Below are 17390 nucleotides of genomic sequence, written 5' to 3' on the forward strand. Positions count from 1 at the left end.
TAAAACCTTTTCTGCTTCACCTCCTTTCTTCAAGCAACTATTTAGGCGGCCTTCTCATACGCAATAGATAAGAGTCCCTACAGCTGAGTTCAGGATGGACTAGGGAGCATGGAACCCTACCCCCCTAACTCCCTCAGTGTTCTCTGAGTCACTGTTGGAGAATTTTCAGGGCCCGTCAAGGCCATGGAGGTCAACCAGCCCCAACAGGAGGCCTATAACTTGAACACCTGGTGAAGAGTTTTATTAATAACTGAGCTACTTTAGGGCAGCCCTGGTGGTGCAGCGGTTTAGCACAGCCTGCAGCCCGGGGTGTGATCCTGGGGACCTGGGATCGAGTCCCATGTTGGGCTCCCTGTGTGGACCCTGCTTCTCCCTCTGCCTGTGTCTCTGCCTCTCTCTCTCTCTGTGTCTCTATGAATAAATAAATAAAAAAATCTTAAAAAAATAACTGAGCTACTCTAAAGGATCTATTACTATTTCTGTACTTGTGAACATTATAGTGTTTTTTTTTTCATTATAGTGTTCGCATTTTTTCTGTTTCATCCAATATAGAATACATTGATATGCTGAGGGCTAATTTGGGTCTTTGGAGAAATATAATTTCAAGAAATACTATCGACTTAATTATAAATTATAAATTTGACATGAATTCTTGTCTTTCAGGGGGACTTTTGCTTACAAACAATCATTCTACTTCTTGAATTTTATTTAGTTTAGTCTCCACCAGATGAAGATCTTCTTTGCCTTCTGGCTCCGAGTTCAGTACATTTCTCTTTCCAGCACAGTATTATGCTTCAGGAGCTGATGAATCTCAACGTTCGGTGACCACCGTTTATGACCATTAAATTGGTGCCTAATGCTTGCAGCATCAGGCTAACGTGAATGTTGGATTAATAAACATTAATAAAAAATAATAAATAATAAATTAATAAACTAATTTATTATTAATAAATAATAAATTAATAAAGCCAAGATAAATTACAATATAATCCCTAGGCTAGAACAATTACAAACTAGAATCTTTATCCTTTCACCATAAAGTTCAAATTCTTTGATATGTTAAGCATGGCCCTACAGTCCATAGATTCTGCTGTGTGTCCCATTACCTCACAACCTACAGCTTTGAAATCCTGTTCAAAGTCTTCATAGTTCATCAGAAATGCCATGCTGGACTGTGGAGTGTGGACCGCTGGGGTTGGTGAAGGATCTCAAGATGGCTGGGTGAAAACTTGCTCTAAAAGCCATTGACTGGGTAGATTTTGGGGAGATCATACCCCCAAACTGGAAGGTCATTGCCAACTCCCTGAAATCTTGGAATGAGATGCTTACCTCCAGGTTGTCTACTTTTCCTGAGAAACCACCAGCTATTGACCCTGCTTATTACAAGGCCAATGTGGCAAAGCCTTACTTGGTAGATGACTTTGACAAGAAGTTTAATGCCCTGAAGGTTCCTGTGCCAGAGGATAAATACACTGTCCAGGTTGGATGTTGAGGGAAAAGAAGATGTGAAAAGCTGTGCTGAGTTTTTGTCTCTCTCAAAGGCCAAGATAGAAGAATAAGAAAAAGAGCTGGAGAAGATGAAGAACATAATTCCATTTGATCGGATGACCATTGAGGACCTGAATGAAGACTTCCCAGAAACCAAATTAGACAAGAAGAAGTATCCCTATTGGCCTCACAAGCCAATCAAAAATGTATAAACTTGAGTTGGGGAGAAAGCCCTGGCCCTCATACTATAAACATTGGACATTAAAAATAATGATACAGAAGAAAAAAAAAAAAAGAAGAAATGCCATGCTGCTTGATCTGTTACATCTTTGCAAATGCTGTTCCATTTCTATGGCTGCTCTCTTCACTAGTTGCCAACATGGTAAATTCTGCATCCTATAAAACCCAGCGCCAGCACTACTTTACGTGATGGGGTAAAGTAACCCCACCTCTCCGTGACTTGTTTGCTGTGCACTTTGTTCTGGCATTGCACTGTATTATGACTGCATATACGCCCTGCCTCCATGACAATAGAAAACTCAACATGGCATCTCTTGTGTGGCAAGGATGCTTCACATATGTGAACTCACTTCATCTTCCAACTCGATGGAATGGAAGTATTCTTGTCATCTTCATTTTACAGATGTGGAGAGTGAGGCATAAAGAGGTTGCAGAGCTGGATGGGATTTGGATCCAGGCAGACAGATTCCAGAGGCTGCGTATACTATGCCTCTTGACCTTGCAAACTCCCTAAATGTCTTGGTGCTTCAGTACTTGCGGATTTGAACCAAAGATATTAGGGTATACACAGTCTCCACTACAGCTACTGAGAGGGACAGAGGTGTCTCATCTAGGAAGTTGCTGGTTTTCAAAGGGATTCTAAAAATGTGGGGACTGTAAAGCCCTCCATGAACTTGAATGGCATCAATCACTATGCATTCACTCAGAAAGAAGATCAGAGCCATCCAGCCAATTATATGCTCCTTGGCTCAGATCATATTTCTTCACGGATCTTTTATCACATGACATCCCATATGCATTTGTTTAATGAAAGTGATGCTATCACCTCTCACTTTGCTTTCCCACAGTTCTGCAACTAAAACAGATTGGGGAAAGAGACTTTTTTCTTTTCTTTTCTTTTCTTTTTTTTTTTTTTAACTCCAAGAGGTGAACTGACAATCAGCGTTATATCTGCTACTTTCCTAATTTACCTTGGCTATTGGAGGAATTGTCTTATCAGATTTCCCATTCTAATCACTCATAAAACAGCTATGGGGCCCTTGAATATTAACAAACAATGGTTCCAAAGAAAACAAGATCCTGGCTTGAGGGCATATTCAGTTATCTGACAGGTCAGCAAAGCATTCCTGTTGTGCACACCAGTCACAAAACGTCTGTAACCAGCATGATGCCATTGGTTATCAAAAACAGTCCACAATGAAAATAAGGTAGGGAGAAGCTTTAGGATGTGGAGAAAGGCACTAATTAAAACTAGTGATGCCAACTACAATGTTTCAAAATCCAGCTCATAGACAGCTCAACATCCAGTGAAATGTAATGGAGTGGCACAGATTTAGTGGAGTGTTGCTTATTTCTCCAATTATAAAATTTAGGGCATGATAAAATAGGAAGTAGAAAAGGATTCCAGGAAGGACTGGATGACTGTGGGGCAAATCATCCCCGTAGATGAGATCATTTTACCAAACCAGGAAGGCACTGATTACTGATTCAGATTCCCAAGTCTGGGATGTGCATATACCACTAGTTTGGTGTCAAATATCCACTACTGAACTTGGTTCCTTCCCAGTATATCTAGAGTGTCTGGCAAAAGACTTCTTTCCATTCTCTCTCTACCAAATATTTTCTACATGGTGTCCAAGTCATTGTCTAAGGGGACACAGTGACTACAACATATTCAGGACTGTACCAGTTCTTCCCTGGTCCATTAATTAGGGGCCAAGGAGGACGTGCCTCTGTGTATACATTGCCAAGCCAGTCTTCTATTAATGCTCTGTAGTTCTATTTGGACATCTCACAGGCCCCTTGCAACTTATCAAATCCCAAATGCAACTCAGTCATTGCTCTCCTGACAAACACATCTTTTTTTTTTTTTTTTTTTTTTTTCCCATTCTAGGGCCTATTACTAACAATATGCTGATATTTCTATCTATTGGTCACGTCAGAAACCCAAGTGGATGCAGAGAGCATTCTGGAAAGACTGTGAGAAAGCATAAAATAGAATAAAGTTTGTACAGGAGAAAGGTGGAGAAGTAAAAGACAAACAATGAAATCTGTTATAAGGCATGGGAATGGGCACCTACTTCTTTCCTATCCCAGTGCCCACATTGCATCTATCACTAAGTTCAGCCTTTTCTATCTCTGAGACAGCTCTAAAATCTCTTCATTTCTCTCTCCCCATCTCCCTAGTCCAAGCTACTATCATTTTGTCCATTTACTACTGCATTGGTCTCCTCTCTGATATCCCAAATCCTCTTATCTTTCCATAATCCACAGGCTCACATTTATAATCCAAGCAATTTTTTTTCAGCGTAAATCTTATATCATCCTCCAACTTAAAACTCTTCTAGGTTTTCCACTGTCCCAAAAATAAACATCTAAATTCCTAGCAAGGCTATGACAAGGCAGCCCAGAACAGGCTTTGATTCTTCATTGATCCTACCATCTGGTTCTTAATTGTGCATAGATTTTTGTACCCCAGGGGACATTTGCAAATGTTTGGAGTTAGTTTTATAGTAATGGTCATGAGTATGCACTGGTTTCTCGTTTACAGAACCTCTAGATACTGCAAAAAATTCTACATTACTAGGACAGCTTTCTCACAACAAAGAATTAGTTAGCCCGCAATGTCAAAGTGCTGAGACTGATAAACCCTGGTCTCACCTTATCTCATGCACCTCTTCCCTTTCACTCCCTTCATTTCAGCTATTCCCTGCTTCTTTCATTTCCATGAATTCACTGTATTTAACCACATCTTCAATTTTTCAGTATGGTATTCCTTCTTCCTGGAATAATCTGCACATTCTCCTCTCTAACCCCTAATGTTTGACTTGACTCACTCCCCCTCATTCTTAGTTCTCAGCTTAGTTACCTACGCAGGGGAGCCTTTCCTGAACCATCACACTAGATTGGATTCCTTTCCCATATATTCTCAGACACCCAGTATCTTCCCTCATAAATATACCGTTATTGTCAGCCTTTCCCGCAATACTATAAATTCCTTGAGGGTAGGACACGTCAGCCTCATTGACTTGAACTCCAGAACCTAATATTAATCTCTCAAAACATATCTAAAGTAATCACTTAATGAATAAGTACATGCATGCATGAATGAATCAATGAATTAGAATTCCAAGACTATACAATTTTGGCAAACCAGCTCTTGGCTTAAATTACAGTTGGCCTATGTGGAAGGCAACTGTTCTATAATTACCATTAGCATCATTCTTTTCCCAGTATAGACCACAGGCTAACTAATAACATTCGTGAACATTCGGTGGCTTCTATATTTTAGAAGTATGATTTCAAGTGTCCTTACTGTACATGGAAGTTTATAAAACCTAAATCCATCCTTACCACCGTTTAGTGACAGTAAAAGCCTCTGACAATCCATATCCAAGAATGTTGTGAAATCAATGAGAGATGAAAAGTTTCTCCCTTGCAATCATAATAAATGGTGGTGCCATTTTATGTTTCACCTAGAAAAACCAATGTCTTGCCTAGATCCACATATAATTGGATTTTAAAATACCTATTCCTACCATCATCTCTTTATTTATTTTATTTATTTTATTTTTTTGGAAACATCTCTTTAAAACAACAGTGCTTTCTTGGACATGATGTTCTAGTCACATATATATTTACCTACTTCTTCTTTCTGGATAAAAGTAACACTTTCCCATTGCAAAGGAATCAATGAGTAATTTTATATGATTACTTTGGACAAAAAAAAATGTAATTCCCATAAGCCACTAGCTTCCACAAATTCCAGACAGAGCGAGTAGGTGGCATTTGAATATCTTGATCACAAAGGAAAGCCCCATTTGGTTGAAATGAAAGGAAAGTGGCTGACTACAGCTTTCATAGACATAAATTCAGCTCATGGAGCAATTCATTCAAGCTGCAGACAATAATACAATGATGTATTTTTGGGTATATACCATTGTGACTGGAACAATCTGCTTCCTTCGTAATTAATATTGGGTCTACAGATATTGAAATGGGAATGGCACCAGTTTCTTTCAACAAAAGGACATTTAATGGAACCACACAGGAAATGATGACTTGGCCAACTGTGAAGGAGAAACACTTCCTGGGCAGGAAGTGTGTGTTCCTGTCAAAGGGGCATCTGTACTCCTCTCTTGCTGCAGGGAGAAAGGACAACTTGTAGAGTAGATTAAAAGGGGGCTATAACAAATTCAGGCTAGAGCAGCTTCAGAGTCAGTCATATGGAGCAGAAGAGGAGGGAGATTCCCTAGCACAGACTGAACTGCACACTCTGTAGCCACTTCTGGGGTGTACACACCAAAACTCAGAATCCAGGCAAACACTTCAGAAACATCAAACAAACAAAACGAGGCAAAAAGAACTGGATCAAGACAGATCAAGAACAGAGACTTCCTTTCATTGGAGTTGTTGTTGGTTATGGTTGAGTTTTCCAAGTGAGGAGGAAACAGAGAGCCTAATCTTTTGTATAGTGTGGCACTTTATGACAGATCCCTGACTGCTGAACTACTAAGTAGTTTGGAATACCCTCTTTGGAAAGAGGTGTTACTCATACTTTATAGTTTCTTGTGACATATTCAAAAGGGGCTGAGCTAACGAATATCTTCAAGGTTATGTAAATGACTAAGCTAGGCAAATTCTATTAATATGAGCTTTGTGCTCCTAGTGACCACAGTCTAAATTAAAAAACAAAACAAAACAAAACAAAAAAAAACAACACTTATATCTGTGAGGCATAAAACATCTAATTCATATTAAATTATTTCTTTTTAAAAAATATTTATTATTTTAGAGAGAGACAGCACAGGAGTGGGGAGAAGGGCAGAGGGAGAGAGAGAATCTCAAGCAGACTCCTGGTGACCAGGAGCTTGATATGGCATTCCATCCCATGACCCTGAGATCATGATCTGAGCTGATATCAAAAGTTGGCTGCTTACCAAACTCAGCCAACCGGGCTCCCTTTAAAGTATTTAAATTATTTAATTCTTATAATGATACTCTGACAATCCCATGAGAAGGGTACTATTATCTGGTTCACTTTGCATCTGACAAAACAGGCCAGAAGAGGTTAAATGACATTAGTGAGGTGACACAGCTCGTGAAGAGTAGAGTTGAGATTCAAACTATCTGACATATTGTGGTTTATGCAGCTCCTTTGTGGCAAGCATCTATATCCCTTCTTCACTTCCAGCTGGAGAATTCTGTTTGTGCCTCTCTACCCCAGAGCCTCAGCACCCCCAAAAGTACCTCTCATCTTTTCCAGCTCAGGCTGGGACAAGGATAGTATGTAGACTATGTGTTTCCTAGGGCAGGGCAGAGTTTACACACACATTCATGTGGTATCCATACGAGCCATTGGAGATCTTTCCTTGGAATACAGGAAGTGGGCAGTCTCCGTGAAACTCCAGGGATGGTACAGATAAACCCAACAAACACAAACGAGTGGAAAGAGATGGATTAAGCAGTATGAAAACAAAAATCAATTAAAAAAAATCCACAAGGTACAATATTCCATTGGCCAAGGTGATAATACCAATTCAGATAAGTATCAAGGATTTTCCTCCTACCAATCTTTATCTCAAGACAGGTTCTTCAGCTTAGCAAATAATTTATACAACAAAACATTAAAGATTAATATCTATAATATTTCCAAAGAAAGGGACTATTTCCCTGACATGTCTTTTTCCCCTCAAGGTCCCAAAAGAAGGAGAATATGATATAACCTGCAGTTTTCTATTCAATCAAACTTAAATTCTCTATGGCTAACTTCCCATAAATATTTCTGGATAAATCATTCAATGTTTCTCTTAAGGCACCTAGAAACATCACTGACTGTCACCCCTAGAACCAACAGCTAAGGAATGGCAGACAGAGATTATGGAGACATGCTAATATACTTTGATGAATAAGGTACCCTGAAACAGTGTCTGAAAAATATAAAATACTTGACTCAGTCATATATCACCTGCATATTTTACATAGACTAATCCTTCTTTTACTCTCCCTAAAGAATGATGTTGAAAGGCAAATAGGATGCTGAGTAGAAACTGGTGATCCTAATCTAAAACGGAATCACCGAACTCTGAGGGCTTTTTCCGGCTTCCCCTTGTGTGTATACCAAAGTAGGGCTCTTTCATCCATTTGCTTATTCATTCAAAAAAACATTTATTAACTAGGCCCATGCTTTACATGTTTTAATATGCAGAGAAACGACCCTGTAATACTTTAAAGTGCAGACTGGGTTTAGGGTAGTGTTTACAATTCTGCATTTGTAGAGGAGATCTAGCCAAGGCTGCTGGTCTGTGGACCACTCTTTGACTAGCAAGTTAGATCACAATAGTCCCACTGGTTCGTTCATTTTTTCTTTTCTTTTTTTTCTTTTCTTTTCTTTTCTTTTCTTTTCTTTTCTTTTCTTTTCTTTTCTTTTCTTTTTTTCTTTTCTTTTCTTCTTTTTTCTTTCTTTTTTTCTTTTCTTTTCTTTTCTTTTCTTTTCTTTCTTTTTTCTTTTCTTTTCTTTTTTCTTTTCTTTTCTTTCTTTTTTCTTTTCTTTTTCTTTTCTTTTCTTTCTTTTCTTTTTTCTTTCTTTTATTTTCTTCTTTTCTTTTTTCTTTTCTTCTTTTCTTTTCTTTCTTTTCTTTTCTCTTTCTTTTCTTTCCCTTTCTTCTTTCTCCTTTCTTTCTTTCTTTCTTTCTTTCTTTCTTTCTTTCTTTTTCTTTCTTTCTTTCTTCTTTCCTTTCTTCTTTTTTCCTCTCTTTTCAGAGAGAGATAGAGAATGCACATGCATGTGTGTACTGGTGGGGGGAGGGGCAGAGGAAGAGGGACAGAGAATCCCAAGCAGAATCCACACCCAGTGCAGAGCCCCATGTGGGTCTCTGTGTCACAACCCTGAGATCATGGCCTGAGCCAAAATCAAGAGTCAGATGTTTAACCTACTGAGCCACTCAAGCCTCCCTAACTAGTATTTCTAGAATAGTGGAAACGTTCTATATCAACTCTGCCCAGTATGGTACCCAGTAGCCAATATGACTACTAAACATGTGAAATGTGACTAGAATGACTAGAATGACTGAAGAAATTTTAATTTTATTTACCCTTATTACATAAATTCAAATTTAAATAGTCCCATGTGGCTAGCAGCTACATTATTGGAGAGTACATTCTCATCAAAAATAACTCACCGACTAACAGAGAAGAAGATATTTAAACAGATTGTTGGTACGTTAGTTCTATAATGATATTATTAACAGAATAACACAGAAGCATAGAAGAGGAAGAAATGAAGGGGCATGATATATCAACATGTTCCAGTTGAGTGAACTGGTCTTCAATTTTCCTAAGAGCTCAAAGGCAAGGGATCTGCAGCCTGTGAATATGGTTGGAACAATAAAAGCAAGGTGGACGGGAGAAGATGATGGCATGTTGAATTTTACATTGCTGAGGCCTGGATAAATCAAGGATACCCAGGATCCCTGAGTGGCGCAGCAGTTTGACGCCTGCCTTTGGCCCAGGGCGTGATCCTGGAGACCTGGGATCGAATCTCATGTAGGGCTCCCGGTGCATGGAGCCTGCTTCTCCCTCTGCCTGTGTCTCTGCCTCTCTCTCTCTCTCTCTCACTGCGTGCCTATCATTAAAAAAAAAAAAAAATCATGGATACCCCTCCAAATATAGGAAAAGACTTTTTTCTTAGTTGCCATATCACTGCAATCTTATATCTTTGTTAGAAAGTCTAGGTGAAGAGCCGTCTCTGTACCAATTGGATGGCAATAAAATTCTCTGAGAAAACAGACAGAATCACGAACGATCATAGGAAAGGCTGGTTGACACCCAACATTCCCCCATCCTAAGGAAGAAATAAGTTGGTGTGATAGTTACAGGCAACATATGACCTAAAGAACCACATCAAATTGTCATGACAACTGATGGTCTGTGGTCTGGAAAAAACCCATCTGATCTCGCTGACACTCATTAATGGAACTCCAGCTGTGCCTGCTTTTGAACGAGAAAGAAGCAAGAGAGGGAGGGGAGCAATACAAGGGTCTATGCGGCTTATTAATAGTTCTCAGGATTCCTTCCTAATGGGTTTAGTTTGTCCTGAAAACAATAATATTCAGTATCAGCATCACTATCTTCTGAAATACACATCATCTTTTGAAATAAACACTTTTTCCCCCTTGTACACATTTCAGAAAGAGTGAGCCAGTCATTAAAATTACACAGTTCTGAGTCCATTGCTTTTTCTTCCCCTAAATTGTTGCTGAGTAGGAGAAGATAAATTTGTCTCCTTTTTTGTTTTTGTTATATTGTCTTTCAGTTAATGGAGGAAACAAGTACTTCATTGTAACTATGGTAACAAAGGCACTTTTTTTTTTCTTTTCTTTTCTTGTAGTTTGGCAGATATTCAACTCTGGGATGTGGCAAATCTCAAAGGTCTTAACCAATTTGTCATTAAAAGTAAAACCCCAAACGATTTTCTCCTTAAGTTTTAATAGCTACGAAATATCCATTAGAAGAATAACATCACAGCCATGTGGAATGTTGATGTAATGTACACTAAGGTTCAATAAACATTCATTTTGCCTTAACTTTTATGAAATGGAGATGGGCTGCATGCTTCTTGGGAGATAGATACATCTCCATTTAGTTTTAGCACAACTCTCATCAAACAGACTCCTATTTAAAAATCTTCAACAATTTGTATCATTTATCAAATCAAATCCAGACAGCCTAGCTTCTATTCCCAGGCAAAAATCCTAGAACTCTACTTTGAAACCTAAAAGAACTCTTAACCATATTCAATATGTGCCCCTACCATGCTTATGTTCCTGCTTTTGCCAATTACAGCTAAATGGTTAAACTCATTCTCTCTCTCTCCTCTGTATTTCCGTTTCACTCCTTAGTCCCATATTTCTAACTCAAATATCACTGCATACATCCTTCTTGGACCTCACAGCTATCCTTCCATATAATTCCACAGCTATCCTTCCATATCCTTCCATATAATTCCAATTCCAATCCATATAATTCCAAGGAAGCTATCCTTCCATATAATTATAATTCCATATAATTGGAATGATATGGATGTTCTTTGGAACATATGGATGTTCTTTGGAACATCCTCATATATTTTGCACTATCTACTCTAGTTAGCATTTACAACATAGACTGGTAACATCCACAGTCTTCATATTTTCAGTTTCAATTCTCTTAAGCCACTTTCAAGGCCCATGACAGGAAAAACAAATAAGGCTCATGCTGGGGGGCAAACATGGGTTATCCAGTTGGTACATCAATTCAACATTTTCAACTTAATCTGTCCATGTGTTTTTGTCCATTCACCCTCTCATCTTCTGATATACTTCTAATGAGAGAAATTCAGGAATAAAAAGCTATGATTATTCACATACATCCCTGTGTGATTTCCCAATGAATCCCAAGTGTGTGCCGTAGTATTATTTGCTTGTATAGTTGTGGTTGATGCTGCTGTTTTGATGAACATTTGTCAAGTCTGTTCAAATAAATAAATAAACTATTGCTCCAATCCACCTGGTTCATTAGTTTATTCATTTATTCATTCATAATGAATATATAGTAAGTACATTCATAGATCATTTACCATGCTAGGTAATGAAAGAATTCCAATAGAAAGTGGACAATAGCCCTGCCTCAAAATGATTAATCTAGTACAGAGAAGACTAGAAAGTATACAATTAAAAATCAACATGACGAAAGCAATCCAAATGTCCATTGATAAATTAATGGACAAAGATATATGTATGTGTAAAAATAAATTTGAAATGGATTAAAGACCTAAATATGAGACCTGAAACCATAAAAATCCTAGAAGAGAATACAGGCAGTAACTTTTTTGACACTAGCCAAAGCAACTTTTTTTCTAGCTATGTCTCCTGAGGCAAGGGAAACAAAAGCAAAAAAATTATTGGGACTATAAAAAAATAAAAAGCTTCTGCATAGCAAAGGAAACAATCAACAAAGCTAAAAGGCAACCTATTGAATGAGAGAAAATATTAGCAAATTACATATCTGGTAAAGGGTTAGTATCCAAAATATATAAAGAACTTACAAAACTCAACACACAAACATACACACAAAGAATCCAATTAGAAAATGGGGAGAAGACATGAACAGACATCTCTCCAAAGAAGACATCCAGATGGCCAACAGACACATGAAAGATGTTTATAATCACTATCAGGGAAATTCAAATCAAAACTATAGTAAACCTCACACCTGTCAGGATGGCTAAAATCAACAATACAAAATAAACAAACAAACAACAAACGGGTGTTGGCAAGGAGGTAGAGAAAAAGGAACATTTGTGCACTGTTGCTGGGAATGCAAACTGGTGCAGCCATTGTGGAAGACATTACAGACATTCCTCAAAAAGTTAAAAATAGAACTATCCACTGATCCAGAAATTGCACTATTAGATATTTAGCCAAAGAATACAAAAATCTAATTCAAAGGGATACATGTACCCCTCTGTTCATAGCAGCATTATTTACAATAGCCAAGATGTGAAATCAGCCCAAGTGTCCACTGATTGATGACTGGTTAAAGAATGTGTGTGTGTGTGTGTGTGTGTGTGTGTGTGTGTGTGTAAATATTCAGCCATATAAAAGAATGACATCTTGCCATTTGCAACCACATGGATGGTGCTAGAGAGCATAATGCTAAGCAAAATAAATCAGTCAAAGACAAATACCATATGATTATGCTCATGTGAAATGTAAGAAACAAATGAACAAAAGGAAAAAGGAAAGAGAGACAGAGAGAGACAAACCAAAAAATAGACTCTTAACTATAGAGAACAAAGTGATGGTTACCAAAGGGCAGCGGGATCAGGGAGGTGGTGGGGGTAAAAGAGTGTACTTGTCCTGAAGAGCACCAGGTGACGTATGGAATTGTTCAATCACTATATCGTAAACTTGAAACTAATGTAACATTGTATGTTGACTAACTGGAATTCAAAGAAAAACTTAAAAAGCCAAAGAAAATTTTAAAATTAAAAATAAAAGATGCATGTGCATGAACACACACAATACACACGTATATATGTACACACATACATACAAGGGAATATTACTCAGCCAGAAAAAGGAATGAGATCTTGCCATTCATGACAACACAGGTGGACCCGGAGGGCATTATGCTGAGTGAATTAAGTTGGACAGAGAAGGACAGGTACTGTCTAGTTTTCCTTACGTGTGGAATCTAAAAAAAACAAAACCAATGAACATACAAAACAAAACAGAAACAGACTGCCAAATACAGAGGACTGGTGGTGGCCAGAAGGGAGACAGGTGGAGGCCTCATGGAACAGGTGACGAGGATTAAGAGGTACAAATTTCCACATATAAAATAAACAAGCCACAGAGTTATGGTGTACAGCATACGGAAAACAGTGAATAACGTTATAATAATTAGGTATGGTGACAGAGGGTAAGTAGGCCTAGTGTGGTCAGCATTTTGTAATGTATAAAAACACTGAATCACTATCTTAAGCATGTAAACTAATATAATATTGCAAGACAGTTGGAATTCAGTAAAAAAATAATCAGTATGAGAGATCAAAGAGACATGACAACTAAACGCAGTATGTGTTCATGATTCTGGACTGTATCCAATATGGGAATTTAAAAAAAATACTATAAATGACATTTTTGGAACAATTGAACCAGCATGTCATCATCCATTAGATAACATCATCGTGTCAATATTAAATATCCTGGGCATGACTACTACTGTATGGTAATTAAGCATCAAGTGGTAAAAAAGCATGATGAACGTGATCTAATCTCTAATGATTAAAATAATTAAATACATATAATTACTAACATATATGTATACACACACATACACATATAAACACTCAGATTATTTTTAAAATGCAGCAAAATGAGTAAAATTGGTACATGTTGTTAAAGGGTACATGGGAGTTTCCTCAATTATCTTTGCAACTTTTCTAGAAATCGAGTTATTTTAGAATAAAAAAAGAAGGGGTATCTGGGTGGCTCAGTACTTGAGCGTTGCCTCTGGCCCAGGGTGTGACCCTGGGGTCCCAGGATCGAGTCCCGCATCGGGCTCCCTGCATGGAGCCTGCTTCTTCCTCTGCCTGTGTCTCTGCCTCTCTCTCTCTCTGTGTCTCTATGAATAAATAAATAAAATCTTTTAAAAAAAAGTAAAATAAAAAGGAAAACCAATAGGTGTAGCACAAAAGAGGTTTAGGTCATGGTGCTTTGGGTGTAGTGAGAAGAGCCTGGCTATGGTTGGTAGGGTGGAACAAAACAGTTGGTAAAGAAATGCCTGACCTAGGATTATGAACAGTGAAAAGTTCAAATCAAATAGAATCAGGCAAAAAAAAAAAAAAAAAAAAAAAAACAACCAACCAACCAACCAACCAACCAAACAAAAACAAATAGAATCAGGCATGCAGCTAGGGTTGGGAAAACTATAGAATTGCCATTGTATAAATTCACAAATATATTAAAAAAAAAAAAAAACTATTCTCCAGTCTTACTGCCCACCACAATAAAACAAGAACGATGGCGAAAGTGTAGCTGCTATCTTTACCATTAGCCTTGAGAACAGAGATACTGGGTTAATCAAGAAAAATTTTAACAAAGGTGTGCAATCTGTAGAGAAATATTTAATATTTCCTTTGAACAGTCTTCATCACAAAACACAAAAGTAATGAAATAGAAGAACACAAGATAAAATTTAAAACTGCAAGCATGAGAAAGTTGCTGATTTGTCACAAATATCACGGCGCAAAGGTGAAACCCGTGGTCGCCTTCGGCTTCCTGAGTACATACTTAATATGCTGTGATAAGATAGAGAAAGTGCTGGCTCTTCCCTGGGAACTCTGTAAGCCCTTTCTGCATAATACTCACAAAAACCCTCTGATAAAGGATGCATTTTCTTTTAAGATTTATTCACTTATTTTAGAGAGAGAGGGGGTGTGAGGCGAGGCGCAGAGGGAAAGAGAGAGAATCTCAAGCAGACTCCCCCCTGAGTGCGGAGCCCAATGTGGGGCTTGATCCCACGACACCAAGACCATGACCTGAGCTGAAATCAAGAGCCAGAAGCTTCACCGCCTGAGCCCCCCCGGGTGCCCCTAGGATGCGTGTTCCATATTGAGCTCTGTCCGGCCAGAGGATTGAAGATACCCAGTAGCCTCTCCTGGGTCTGGCGCGTGGGGGAGGTGGGCTCCAACCCTAGGAGCTCAGTGACGAAGCCTCTGAACCTGACCCCGAGAGGAACTCGGTGTCAGGAAATCCCTTCGAGTTGCCAAACTCTTGTGCAAATTGAGCATTTAATCACAAAACACCTGGGAAGGGGTATTATTCCAATTTTATACATCAGAGAACAGAAATTCAGAGAGAGTTTAATAACTTGCCTAAAACAACAAAAGTCTAAGTTTTGATTTACTCCCTCACACGTCTGGCTTCAACACTCATCCTAAGTTTTGCTCTGTTTTCCAGCCACTTTTCAGAAGTCCCTGCTTTTCAACCGGCCTCCTTCAATCTGATGATCTGATGTCCCCCAGGGGTTTCCAAACTGGTACCTGAGCCTAGAACTGGGGTATCACCTCGTTATCTACTGTTGGGAGAAGGACTCAGCGGGTCCAGGTCAGGACCAGCAGGTCCATTATTATTATAATAATAATTTATTATTAAAAAATAATAGTTTTTATTATTAGTTTTCTAAATGCATATATAATTTGTATTGGTTTCTGGCTTAAGAAAGAAATGTGGGCTCCTTGACGGAAGCTTATCCAGAAGCAAGGAAATCTCATTCCGCCCATCACCGCCACCCCCTGAACACAGTGACAGCTCGAAGCCAGACCAGCCCAAGCTGCCATGCTGGCCTCTTTTCTTTTAATGATGTCTCGATTGAATTTCCTCAGCGAGCAAATTAAAAGAGGATTTGCTAAGTGCCAATGCCTCTGACTCCTTGTGGGATTAAAGAACCCAGCTGAACTCTCTCCGCCTCTGTGAGGATCAATGCTTGGGAGATTTTGCAAACGGTAACCGACCTCGCAAGGCTTTTGATGAGTTGCAGGACAGGATCGAGTCCAGCTGGTTCCTCAGAGATCTATTGGCTCCTGCAGCGTCTGCTCACAGGACTAAAGCAAATTTTATTTTTTTCAGGGGAAGTTATCAGCGATGACTCAAAGGCCCCAGTTATGCAGAGTAAGGTGATGCTAGTTCCTCGTCATTGGCTCCAATTATGATCATTCTTTCTGACTGCCAGGGTCTCAGCTGCACAGTGAACTGGGTCCTCTGACCCTGAGTCATAAAGGTCACACGCGAGGGGAGCGTGTCCTCTGCTCGGTGATGCCATGGACTGGTTCTTCAAGCTACTCCACCTGTTCAAGTTCTTAAGAAGCTAGTTAGGAATAGAACTCCTGTGCTCAGTCCCATGAACGTGGCTTCACTTGGGAAATTACTCTCCTGGTATCGAGAGGGGATGAAACAAACTCACCCTCCGCCAGGGAAATCGGGCTTACCATCTTTCTGGAAGGAATGAGCTGACACGCAGGAGTCCAGCTACAGTGAGCCCACAGAAAATGTGTCGGTCATAGGACGTGGTGCATCTCCTGGGACCCAGCAAATGAGGAGTTAATGCCTGCTAAGGATGCAGATCCCTGCTCCAGGTCAGGACTAGCACTTGTTTTTTTGTTTGTTTGGTCTTTTTTTTTTTTTTCTTTTTGCATCCATTTTCTGGAATGGTACTCACGGCTTATTAGCTATTAAATATTTTCAATGTGTCACCCTTGTCTCTCCCATACCTGCCATGTCGTCATGTCATCCATGCTCACCAACAATTCATGCAAAAAAAAAAAAAAAATGCCACCTTCACCTTTTGACTTCAAGAGCTTCAAGGACATATGATGAGTTCATTTGTCTTGGAAATCCCAACCTTAGGGCGATGCCACAAAACATGGAATATATACACTGACACATACGAAAGTTCGTCAGGAGTAGAGTCTTTCTGACAAAGGAACCTGAGAACTTTTTTTTTTTTTTTTGCTTGCATGCCTCTTCTGTATGTGGGACTTTACAAATGTGAACCTCCATACCTGCTCCATGAGGTAGTGCAAGGGTTACCCTCAGTTGTCAGGTGAGGAAATGGAGGTTCAGAGGGCTTCAAAGACATGCCCATAGCTGCACTTCTAGAAGGAGACTAAGATGGGATTCAAATCCAGACATTCAGGTCTTCCTCAACCTCGCTGTTATGCTGCAAAAAGCTAGAAATAAGGCAAAGGGCTGTTACCACTTATACAGAAGAGATTTATGCACAATTATTCTGACGGGAAAGGGGAGGCTTGAGGTTGTCCTTATATTGCACACTATGTACTCACGTGCTATGTTTCACACACTTGGTATGTTTATTTGGGTTGATTCTGTTTAGAAGTGAAAAACATAAAACTTCCTCCCCCCCCCCAAAAAAAAAAAATTATCGATGTAGCTGAATCTTAAGTTTCGTGGTGGTGGTGGCAGTAGCTTTTAGAGGTCAAAAATAATCAGAGAATCTCAGTATCGAATGCGATCTGAAGGTCCTTTATCCTAACTTCTAACCGGTCCAAATCACACAACTGACCTTAACAGCTTGGTCATCATCACCATACCGGCGAC

At 39.1% G+C, this 17390-nt stretch overlaps 1 protein-coding gene and 1 pseudogene across 7 annotated transcripts in view; one reads left to right on the forward strand and one right to left on the reverse strand.

Moving 5' to 3' along the window:
- The window catches only part of LRRC4C (leucine rich repeat containing 4C), a 1168116-nt gene that overhangs the window by 728674 nt on the left and 422052 nt on the right, over window positions 1-17390 (reverse strand). The gene's annotated exons all lie outside the window — the stretch shown is intronic.
- On the forward strand, window positions 1214-1700 carry LOC140613493 (ATP synthase subunit d, mitochondrial pseudogene; annotated as a pseudogene).

This window comes from Canis lupus, chromosome 21 (genome assembly GCF_048164855.1).
Source record: "Canis lupus baileyi chromosome 21, mCanLup2.hap1, whole genome shotgun sequence".
Taxonomy (NCBI): Eukaryota; Metazoa; Chordata; class Mammalia; order Carnivora; family Canidae; genus Canis; species Canis lupus.